We start from the raw sequence: 12,697 nt of genomic DNA on the forward strand, positions 1-12,697 counted from the left end.
CAAACATACTTCAAAACCAAACAAAAAAAATATATAAAAAAAGAAATCAGAATTCTGGTTACCAGAGGTGGGTTTTGAGTTGAGGGGGAATTGGATGAAAATCATAAAAAGGTACAAATTTCCAGTTATAAATACTGAAGATATAATCCACAAGATGATAAGATAATTAATACTGTTGCATGTTATATATGAAAATTTAAAGAGTAAAGCTTGAGTTTTCATGACAAACTATTTTTTTCTATTTTTTTCATTTTGTATTTATTGTGAGATGATGGATATTAAACCTTTTGTGATAATAGCTTCATGATGCATGTAATTCAAATCATTATGCTGTACATCTCATACAGCGCTGCATGTCAATTATATCTCAATAAAAGTGGAAGAAAAAGAATAAAGAACAAAGAGACAAGTTCTTCTTGAATATATACCATGTGAAGACCATGTAGTATTTGTCTGATGTCAGTTCAAAAAAAATATACTGTGATCACCATATAAATATTTCCCACTCCTTACCTTCTGGGTTCATGAGAAGACATCACCTTCTGACTATCCCAAGGGTGGAGAGAATCTCTTGAACCATGAGAAGTGTTGCTTGTCACTTAGTTGTTGATGCTAGGCCCTCCACATCTCTAGTTGCCTTCTGGCACCATGAATAACAACTCTGTACATGGGGGCAGTTGAGTAACTGCATTGAGTAGGGGTCTTCAGTCAATCCACAGTGGGCATGGATACAATCAAGGGGTCAACTTTTGTTGTTTCAGACTCTATTGCTTTGAGGATGTCTATTATGAAAAATACTCTAGTCTATCTGAACCAATACATATATCTTCTATATTTGGTAAAAATTCACACTCAATTTCAGGTGACTTAAACAAGTATTTTTCTCTTTAAGATGCTTCCCCAGGATTATGTGTTCATAAAGTAACCCATATTTTAAGGCAGATAAGGTCACACATATTTTCCTAACTTGTCAGATATCACTCCATTATCCTTATAATAATGCAAATACTTTAATAATATAGTCATAATAATAATTATAAATTATTTTATTTATCCAGATGTCTATATGTACAAAAGAAAATGGAAGGAAACAACTTCTTATTCTAACCAAACATAGATTATCTAGTCTGTGAAGAGAGACTAAGGCAAAAATAAGGTTTCCGGGTTTACCAAAACCTGGTAAAGTAGGTTTACCGAAATATTAACCTTCATTACTTCTATTTTGATTTAGTTCTCCAAATATGACAACTTTCATTGTACTGGAGAATAGCATAGCAGTTTGAAATATTCCTTGTGCATTCTAAAATGCATAATTATAGATTACTATGATAATAGATGGCAGAGTACAAACAACAAATAGATAAATGATAGATATGTAAATAAATGAATATATAAAATATATTTAATAATTATTTATTGAGCACTAATTATATGCAGTGCACAAAGATGCTGGGAACAAAATGTGATATCCTAGGAATGTAACAGCTAACATGTAAACTTTGGCTTTTCACATCTAGTGAATATAAACACATAGATGGCAATATCCAAAACCCAAAAAATTCAACTTAGATGAAAATGAGATGATTATTTAGTCAACCAGCAGAGCAGGTAATCATCATAGATTATTATAAATAATCTTTCTATCTCTGTTAAGCTTAAGAAAGTTAATATTTAGCTAAAATACCAGGCATAGTATACATCCTTGCAGCAAAATTCTGAGCTAATACAAAACAGAGTCACTAATGGAACTGATATGAAATAGAACATATAACACATTTATGCTCAAAATGAACAGCTGACTTAGACTGTGAACCTGAGCTTCACTTGCTTGAAAAGGCTGAGACTATATTTCCCATTAAGTTGCATTTCTTAAAATTTTAATTTTAGGAAGCTTGATGATTACGATTAGGTTTAAGTTTATGATACCTTCCAGGTGCATATACCATTCCCACCCCATCCTCTTTTTTTTTTCTCCTTTAAACTATTTAGATAAAAAGTCAACATCTGAAAACTCAGGGTTGGTATAAATACAAACCAACAAAACTCCCTTACAAACATCTTATTAGGCCAGAAATACATCTTTAATACAAATCAAGTCAAATAAACCACTTTCAGTCTGCATAGAAATTCTTCTTGATTCAGTACAACTTCTGTTATAGACAGAGACACACACATACTCTTGGGGCCCGGGGCAGGCTGCCCCAAAATGTACCTCAATGGCATATTGATTATTTTGAATTAAAAGGGCCAATGAAAGAGGGACACTCTGACCCTCTTTCTGTCTCCTTGAAAGCAGGAAATAAATCTCTCTTTTGAAAGGTACACTCCCTGCATTTGCAAACAGAAGGACACTCCTATCACCAGAAACAGGGAATTTGAGTCTAGAATCCTGTATACACAAACCGTGTTACTTCTTTAATTTATTATTCAAGTCCAGAGTCTACTTAGATTCTTCATGAATTAAGTGGCTGAATCCTAAGTTTCTTTGTCCTGTTAATTCTTTATCCTGTCTTTGTCCTGTCAATTCTTTTTGTAAAAAGTATAAAAGCTGCCTGCTTCAACCACTTCTTAGATCTCATTTCTGTGAGACCTCCATGCTTATGAACTAAAAGTTTTCCTGTTAAATGTATCGTATGTCAATTTTATTATTGGTTCAAGTCATAACAACTCAAGAGAGGTTGAGGGGTAACTTCCCCTCCCTGAAATACACACACATACACATACAGGCACACACACACACTCATGCACAAACTACAAAATACAGAAGTGCTCCTTTGTGGACACTGAAATTAAAGAAATAACATGGTGCTCCACAGAGAAACAGGTCTGTCTAGGGTGCTTTATCAGACAATATTGTAAGAGAAAGGGGCAGAAAGAAATAACTTATGAATTTTGTCAACTGTACCGAGAAAAGACAAACTAATATCAAATTGTTCATTACATACTAATTGTAATTGTGCATTACATACATACATAACATACTAATGAACAATTTAATATTGTTCAAAGAAGGCTGCCACCTTCTTTGGGTCCACCTTGAAAAAGAATAAAGGAAGTAGGCAGTCTTTATCCCATTTAGACTAGGAGATGATGGTCTTAGGCAGCATTGAAGCAGGAAGGTCATCTCAAGGTGAGCACTTAAAATTCTTTCAAGTAAAAGAATGCTTCTCTGTGTGAGTGTATAAGTGGGGCTGCACATACAGTTTGGACTGGGACTCCTTAAACCACGAATCTAAAAAAAAAAGATTCAATTGCAGTACTTTGAAAGCTATGCATATTTGTAATTTCATTCACTTAAGACTTTGTCTCCTGTGTTTTCCAGAGCATAATGACCTCTTTTTCTTCTCCATTGAGATAGATTTCTCACAAATAGCTTGTAGGTAGAGATCCCAACAAGAAAACCAAAGGAAAGCTCTGAGTGACTGCTAAGGTATATAACACCATCTGAGTGGTTGTCTAAAGAGAAGATTCCATGAATTTTCACTCTTCCTTTATCAAACTGTCTTCCCTCCCTGCTCTTGGCTGACCAAACATTTTCAGTCAAGTTACTGCTCCTCTGTCATCGACGAGCTAAATTCTTACAGTCTAATATAAATGATTTCTCCTTTTTTCTAATAATAGAGGTGGATTTGAGCCCAATAGAGTATCTTTAAGTGGGTAAGCATAATAATAGCATCAACAGAGTAATTTACATATTCTATGTCCATGTTACTCAAGCCACATTCAATGAAAGTAGTTCTGTCCCATAAATTACGATTTCTAGGATAAAGCACATTGGATCGGAAACATTTAGATTACTTTACATTTTATAGTATTACACAGTTATCTTTACTGAAGGATTCAGACCCTTAAATGTGCTGCTGTGCTTTTAAATCTCCAGTGGCTAGAGAGTATAAAGACAACTTTAATCAGAAAGTTTATTGGGTGCCCCATATGATAGGTATAATGTTCTGGGCTCTTCTATGCTATTTCCTCCAATATTAAATTCATTCATTTCTCGTAAAAATCTGAACTTACTTATTGTTTTAAAATGCTTGCTATATAGTCACAATTAAAGAAATAGGATGCATATAGTTTTGCTATTTGCCTGACTTATTATTCTTGGACTCAAGGGAAGATCCAAACCTTAGTAATCTTCATGCAGCAAGTCTAGGTAAACAAGATACTCAGCACTGAGAGTAAATCACATTTCAGGAATTCACAAGGAAAAGGTAGAAGGGGATTTGTAAGGACAAGCATTTCAACAAATGTTTTCCCCCATAATCTTCATGCAATATAAATCATTATGTTGCCGCAAATGATAAAAACTGGGAGCAAATCATTAAATATCACAATAAGAGAACATGACTTTCTAATGTATGCAATTATTCATAATGCATTTTATATAGTTAGGTTGGTAATATCTATACTTTAGATCTTATTGTACAACTCGGCAATGTAAGGATCATATAACCTATAATATTCCATCTAGATTTGTTTTTGCTATTCAAAAGATCACAGTACTAGACATATCTAAAAGAGCAGATATAATTTGTAGAGTTTCCTTGAATTTTAATGTGGATTTTTTTTTCTTAATTTCATGGAATATCTATTGTTATGTTGAGGGATATAAATGACTCATGAAATGTTGTTTGGGAAGTTTTATTCTGAGTTATCCTCTAGCTAAACAATTATTAATAGGCAGAATTTCTTTGATGACTTTAGCAGCTAACTATGAGAGGCTTCAAAATGTTCTAACACTGATTTTATCTGTTTATCTAGTAATTTCATCCTTGGATGTATGGCATAAGGCAGTAGGAAGACAGGGCTAATGCAAACATACTATTATCTCCATTTCTTCTGCCTTCTCTCATAACCACAAGAAATCAATGTTTTTTCCTCCGAGACCTCAAAGACGGTCATCATGTTGACCTCAGGCAAGCTGAGTATTTGGAAAAGCATATAGATGAGTGATTTAGCTAGATAGGAATAGAAGTCTACTCTAGTTCGCTATTGCTATTGCTTGAAATTTGATTGATCAACAAATATAATAATTCGACAGTATCAGAGGGCAGAAAAAACTATTCAGTTAAACATGCTAAGAACATATATCTACTCTCAAATATTTTCAATCCAGTGAGAGTAGACAAGGTCAGAAGCAAGTCTTACAAGAATGAAGTAAAACAGAGAACTAAGTCACACTTAGTATTGATAGTTTGCAAAAGAAAACATAAGCAGGACAGGTATTACTTTCACAAAGTAAGATCATAAGGACATGTAAAATTTTGATAACAAAATAACAGAGTAAGTAAATTTTCTTTGTAAAGAAGAGCCCCTCAAATAAAAGCAAATGCTTTGGACAAAATATGATTTCTTAAAAATTTGCAATAGTAGATAGACATATGATAGCCAATGCCTTTGAACTGTAGTTTTAAATCCTGTTACATCAGTTTCATGAGTGAGTGAAATTGCTCAGTCATGTCCGACTCTTTGCGACCCCATGGTCTGTAGTCGACCAGGCTCCTCCTTCCCTGGGATTTTCCAGGAAAGAATACTGGAGTGGGTTGCCATTTCCTTCTCATCAGTTTCACAGTTTCAATTTATTTTGAAAGAGAAAAAAAATTAGAAGTCACAATTTATTCTGCTCTCACTTTCTTAGAGAAAGCTGACTTTCCTGTTCAATAGCTTGGAGCAAGAGAATAGCTCATTAAAACATGAATGGAAACCTGCCTGACTTCAGACTCTACTACAAAGCCACAGTCATCAAGACAGTGTGGTACTGGCACAAAGACAGAAATATAGACCAATGGAACAGAATAGAAAGCCCAGAGATAAATCCACGAACCTATGGACACCCTATCTTTGACAAAGGAGGCAAGGATATACAATGGAAAAAAGACAACCTCTTTAACAAGTGGTGCTGGGAAAACTGGTCAACCACTTGTAAAAGAATGAAACTAGAACACTTTCTAACACCATACACAAAAATAAACTCAAAATGGATTAAAGATCTAAATGTCAGACCAGAAACTATAAAACTCCTAGAGGAGAACATAGGCAAAACACTCTCCGACATAAATCACAGCAAGATCCTCTATGACCCACCTCCCAGAATATTGGAAATAAAAGCAAAACTAAACAAATGGGACCTAATGAAACTTAAAAGCTTTTGCACTACAAAGGAAACTATAAGTAAGGTGAAAAGACAGCCCTCAGATTGGGAGAAAATAATAGCAAATGAAGAAACAGACAAAGGATTAATCTCAAAAATATACAAGCAACTCCTGAAGCTCAATTCCAGAAAAATAAATGACCCAATCAAAAAATGGGCCAAAGAACTAAACAGACCTTTCTCCAAAGAAGACATACAGATGGCTAACAAACACATGAAAAGGTGCTCAACATCACTCATTATTAGAGAAATGCAAATCAAAACCACAATGAGGTACCATTACACGCCAGTCAGGATGGCTGCTATCCAAAAGTCTACAAGCAATAAATGCTGGAGAGGGTGTGGAGAAAAGGGAACCCTCTTACACTGTTGGTGGGAATGCAAACTAGTACAGCCCTATGGAAAACAGTGTGGAGATTTCTTAAAAAACTGGAAATAGAACTGCCATATGACCCAGCAATCCCACTTCTGGGCATACACACTGAGGAAACCAGATCTGAAAGAGACACGTGCACCCCAATGTTCATCGCAGCACTGTTTATAATAGCCAGGACATGGAAGCAACCTAGATGCCCATCAGCAGATGAATGGATAAGGAAGCTGTGGTACATATACACCATGGAATATTACTCAGCCGTCAAAAAGAATTCATTTGAATCAGTTCTAATGAGATGGATGAAACTGGAGCCCCTTATACAGAGTGAAGTAAGCCAGAAAGATAAAGAACATTACAGCATACTAACACATATATATGGAATTTAGAAAGATGGTAACGATAACCCTATATGCAAAACAGAAAAAGAGACACAGAAGTACAGAACAGACTTTTGAACTCTGTGGGAGAAGGTGAGGGTGGGATGTTTCGAAAGAACAGCATGTATACTATCTATGGTGAAACAGATCACCAGCCCAGGTGGGATGCATGAGACAAGTGCTCGGGCCTGGTACACTGGGAAGACCCAGAGGAATCGGGTGGAGAGGGAGGTGGGAGGGGGGATCGGGATGGGGAATAAGTGTAAATCTATGTGTGATTCATATCAAGGTATGACAAAACCCACTGAAATGTTGTGAAGTAATTAGCCTCCAACTAATAAAAAAATTAAAAAAAAAAAAAAACAATATGGATGGACCTACAGAATATCACACTAGGTGAAGAGGAAAAAAAAAAAAAACATGAATGGATAAAAAAGAAAACCTTTAAAAATAATCCAATGTTTCTAATTCTTAAAAAACTATTTTATGCTTTAAATAGATTTGTGTGTACAAACAAACAGTATTCATGTATAAGATAAAATAAAACACTTCTACCCAAGGGAGGTAGATGAGATAATTTAGAAAGCCCTGACTAGGTATTATAATATCTAGAGATAAGAAGGGGCTTCCCAGGTGGCTCAGCAATAGATAAAGAATCTGCCTACAATGCAGAAGATGTGAGTTCCATCCCGCAGTTGAAAAGATCCCCTGGAGGAGGGCATGGCAACCCGCTCTGGTATTCTTGCCTGGAGAATTCCATGGACAGTGAAGCCTGGTGGGCTACAATCCATAAAGTCGCAAAGGGTCAGACATGACTGAAGCAACCATCCACACACACACACAGAGATAAGAAGCTTTCTTGTAATAATCGAATGGAAGAACCATGGGAGAGACAGCAGAACACAGTTAGAATAAGTCTAAATACTTAGTGACATCAGAGTGTCTCTACGACATATTGACCTCGGGCTGCCTAATTTCAGTCTCCTGTAACCTGGGAGAAAAACACATTTATATTGTTTTTTAGTCACTGTTATTTTTTATACCTCATTCACAGAGGTTGAATGCAATTTCAAATTGAAATGCTTGCCCTATCAGCATATTATATTCTTTAAAAAGTATGACTACAATCTGAGTGAATGGTGTGATCTAGCTACAAAAAAAAAAAGTATAAAATTTGGCTATAGTAAACAGGTATTGCACTCACAAAAAATAATCAAATAACAACTCCTTTATACTATGTGCCTAAGAGATTGCTTCTAGAAAACTGTGTTCATGTCGACATGCAATATTTTAAGGAATATACAGACCAATAACAGTTAACTATTCATAGCATAATTCCCAAGGAAGGGAAATCCATGTCATATGTTGGGGTGAGGTGGTAGAAGAGGAATTTTTAACTCAAAAAAAAACAGCATTTGGTCAAGCATAAGACCTGTCACGGTTTTTTAAAGAATATTGTAAAAAATAACTTACTATTGAATGGTGCTTTATAGAATAAAACGATAATCCATGTGTGTAAGAGATGATGTTACTCTGTCAGTAGAATATTCTACAATACACTAGCCACTCCCTCATGTACTGACTTTCTTGCTACCTAGAATATGGAAAGAAATGTTTTATCAAGAACCTTCCCAGAATATCACAGGAGGTATTTCTATAATTCACATAGACTTATCCTTATGATCTCTAGGAGTCACACTAATAATGAAAGCCTTTAAAAATATTTCAATAATTAAAAGAGAATGTATAGGAAGCAAGGGCTTCCCTCATAGCTCAGATCTTCCCTACCTCTTCCCTGGGTCCGGAAGATCCGCTGGAGAAGGGATAGGCTACCCACTCCAGTATTCGTGGGCTTCCCTTGTGGCTCAGCTGGTGAAGAATCTGCCTGCAATATGGGGAGATCTGGGTTTGATCCCTGGGTTGGGAAGATCCCTTGGAGAAGGGAAAGGCTACCCACTCCAGTATTCTGGCCTGGAGAATTCCATGGACTACATATAGTCCATGGGGTTGTAAAAAGTCAGACATGACTAAGAGACTTTCACTTCAGGAAGCAAACAATGAACGGACAGTGTTTGTGAGGATTTAAATGATTCAATAACTTTATAAGGATGTAAATATAATTAAAAAATTATAGGGGAAATATATATTCAGATATATGTATGAATATATACACATATATGTCCATTTATGAATTTTAAAACTACATCTATTTTTCAGATACTGATGTGAAAGTTAGACTAAAATGCACATAAAATAGAGATATCAGAGGCAATATATCTGAAACACTATATTTCAACTCAAACAGAGTAACACTCCATCCCTCTTCTGCCCTTTTCCCTGCACACTGTCTCCATTCCTCCACCTCCATGTATATTTGTTGTCAGTAAGGAGAAAACAAGAACATAAGCAATAACAACAGAACTACAGCAAAATACTCTTTTAACCACAAAGTAAAATCCAACGAGCTGGCTATATTCAAGAGAATCCACCAAGAGACTAAGCTAAGCAGAAGATATGCTCAAAGATTTAAGTAGAATAAGCTCACGGATATATTGAATTCTAATATGTGCAACTATAAGAGCTCTCAGTCCGGTCTATGAAAAATAGTCCAGAACTACATAACTAATAGTTCAAGACAGACATTCCTCCAATGCTTACCTTATATTCCCCTCAGGCATCTGGAGGGTATGCATCTTCCTACAACTCAAAGTATATGAGCCACAGAAAATGGCCAGACATGCAATTGCACTGGTTGAACTACTTCCCATTACTAATGAAGTGAGGCTGATGTGCCTAATGAGTTTACTCCCATTTAACCTGTCCTATGGTTATGCTTGAGGGTTCAGCCATGAATCTGTGTGGTGATGATGATGACAATCATGGGGCACATATCTTATCATTTGCTACATTTTCTGCCTCACTAGTCGGTAAGCCTACATGCCAATCCCAGACACCATCATTACAGAATCTCTTTTCACTGACACTTTTTCCCCAAGAAGCATGATATATAAGATGGCATGCAATCTACTGTGAATTACTGCAAATGAGTAACATCAGGACAAAGTCCTGGGACAGTAGCACACGAGTCAACAGTCAATATTAAGATAGTCAGGTCCATGTATCATTTATACAAACCTACCACATCCAGAAATCATTTCTAGACGTGGATTCAAAGTTAGAAGGGAAATGGGGATTTTTTTTTTACTCAGGAGTATTCTGCAGAAGGTTAGTATATGATACACAAAGACAAATAAGGTTATTTTTTTGCTGTGTACTAGTTATCTATTTTTTTTTTATAAAAGTGATATGCTACAGACAATTCTAAAAAAATGAGAAACGGAAAAAATTCACAGCTCAGGATCCCAAAACAACCACAGCTAACATTGCATGTTATGTCCTTTTAGGCTTCTTTTGCTAAACATATAGTTTATATAGTTATAATAGGACTGTAATGTAACTTTATTATGCTTTACTCATTTAATTTAAATAGAAGCAGATTCTCATGTTTTACATGAGATCAGTAAAAAAATCTTCCCAACCCAGGGATTGAACCCAGAGCTCCCCACATTGCAGGCAGATTCTTTACCAGCTGAGCCACCGGGGAAGCCCAAGAATACTGGAGTGCGTAGCCGCTCCCTTCTGCACAGGATCTTCGTGACCCAGGAATTAAATCAGGGTCTCCTGCATTGCAGGCAGATTCTTTACCAACTGAGCTATCAGGGAAGCCCCAGTAAAAAATATTATGACAACGAATTGTTGCAATGTAACATATAATCCATCCTCCTTTATTATGAAATTTTATTTCTAATTTTTCCTATTATAAAAAGCATTTTTACTAAAAATTTCACTGCAAGTATGTGTGCATATATTTTTTTTTTTTACATTTAAGATGATCTTTAAAAAACAGATTCTCAGAAATAGAATTTCTCAAAGGCATGGGCATTTTAAAGCATATCTACACAGGCTGAATGGCAGGAAACTGCCATTACAGGTCAGAATACATTTTTTTTTTTAATTTATTTTTATTTATTTATGTGGCTGTGCCAAGTCTTGGTTGTGGCATGTGAACTCAGTTGCAGCATGTGGAATCTAGTTCCCTGACCAGGGATCGAACCCAGGCCCCCTGCATTGGGAGCACAGAGTCTTGGCCACTGGACCACCAGGGAAGTCCAGAATACATTTTCTTAAAGCACGTGATAAAGCCTAGTATCAATAAAGAATTTAATTTCATAACATAGCTGCATATTTACAGAGGGCTAGTATAATCTATTACGGTTTTTAAATTCAGAAGTTCAGATTTACTATTAATTCAACTGAACTGACTTTTTTGAACAGGGAAATGTCTTTGTTCTCATATCCTCTTGCATCTTTCCTTCATAAAATGTCTGTGTCTATGTCACATTCTCTCGGTACTTCATTTTTTATTAGGAAACAATTAATTCAATAAATTGGTCAATAAAGCTATGATGGCTGGAAAATATCATTACCCTTTCTCAGTTAATGCTTTTTCATTTTACTCAAGTGTACGAATCCACAGAACATCTTCAAAGAAACTCCTATTAAAGAACGCTTTGGAAGTTTCATATATAGTAATGGGTCACTAGGGAAGATATTTTGCAAACAAGAATGCTAGTCTTTATGAAATCATAAAATGTTCAAGCTGCTAGTCTTCGCTATATCATCTACACACCCACACCCCACACCCACACACACACACACACAAGAATCTACATAATCAAACTGAATTATTTCCACACATATGTCCGGGATCAGAGAAGTCTTAGTGTAAATTCCTGGCCAAGTTCTGCAAAGGTCTAATTAAGTCATTCGAATCTGTAAAGTGTAAATAAACCTACATTTTCAGACAGGCATGAGATTGCAGGTGAACATTGTTAAAGAAAATGTAAAACTCTACACAAATTTTTGTACCGTAGTTAATAGCAATAATAGAAAACAGAATCATAATAATAATGAAAGCAAAACCACTTTTATTGTGATGGGGCTCAGGTCAGGCTTTGAAAAACTATGCAAAAGTGCCATAGGGATTATTTTGAGTTAAAGTTACTGAAGAAACAGCAGGTGCAAGAACACCTTGGCCATCCTCTTTGTCCCCTTGAAAGCCAGGAGATAAACCTTTCATGTGAAAGGTACCCTCCCTGTACCAGGAGGCAGACAGACACCCTTATCATCAGAGGTAGGGAATTCAGGGCTCAGACAGCTGTATGAATAAACCTCACTCCTTTTTTACTAATTTACCACTCCCAAGCCAAACTTCTTTATCTTGTCAGTTCTTCACAAATTTATTATTTCTTTCTCTGAACGATATAAAAGCTGTCTGCTTTGGTCACTTAACTGTGGGGACTTCTTATCTTTGGGACCCCTATACATAGGAAATCAAATAGCTTTTTTTCTCCTGTTACTGTGTCATTTCAATTACTAGACCAGCCAGAAGGCAGGAGAAGAATAAAAGAAACAATTTCCTCCCCAACAAGGGCACAGGCAGAAAGAGAAAAAAAAAAAGGTAGACAAGTTTAACTTAAGGGTATACTTAAAACTGCCTTATCTTGTTCAAAATGAAATTAAAACATTAACCCCTAATAAGCAGTTTTCAACATCAAAATGTCTAATCACTGATAAAAGCAAAACACATCCAGTGTTCACTTACATTTCCCCTATAAATGTGCAAGGGTCATTTGTGAGTCCTTCTAGGGCCTCCCAGGGCACATAGGCCCACGTAGCTGATTCCACTGCTGCCATGCAGAGGCTATCAGGAGTCTGGCAGAGCTGTTAAGG

At 35.9% G+C, this 12,697-nt stretch overlaps 1 non-coding gene across 1 annotated transcript; it reads right to left on the reverse strand.

The window, feature by feature from the left end:
- Positions 1–10,997: 10,997 nt before the first annotated feature.
- On the reverse strand, positions 10,998–11,070 carry TRNAG-CCC. Its single transcript has one exon. It is a non-coding gene; the product is annotated as a tRNA-Gly (tRNA).
- Between the last annotated feature and the right edge of the window lie 1,627 nt (positions 11,071–12,697).

Source organism: Cervus canadensis, chromosome 14 (genome assembly GCF_019320065.1).
Source record: "Cervus canadensis isolate Bull #8, Minnesota chromosome 14, ASM1932006v1, whole genome shotgun sequence".
NCBI classification, from domain to species: Eukaryota; Metazoa; Chordata; class Mammalia; order Artiodactyla; family Cervidae; genus Cervus; species Cervus canadensis.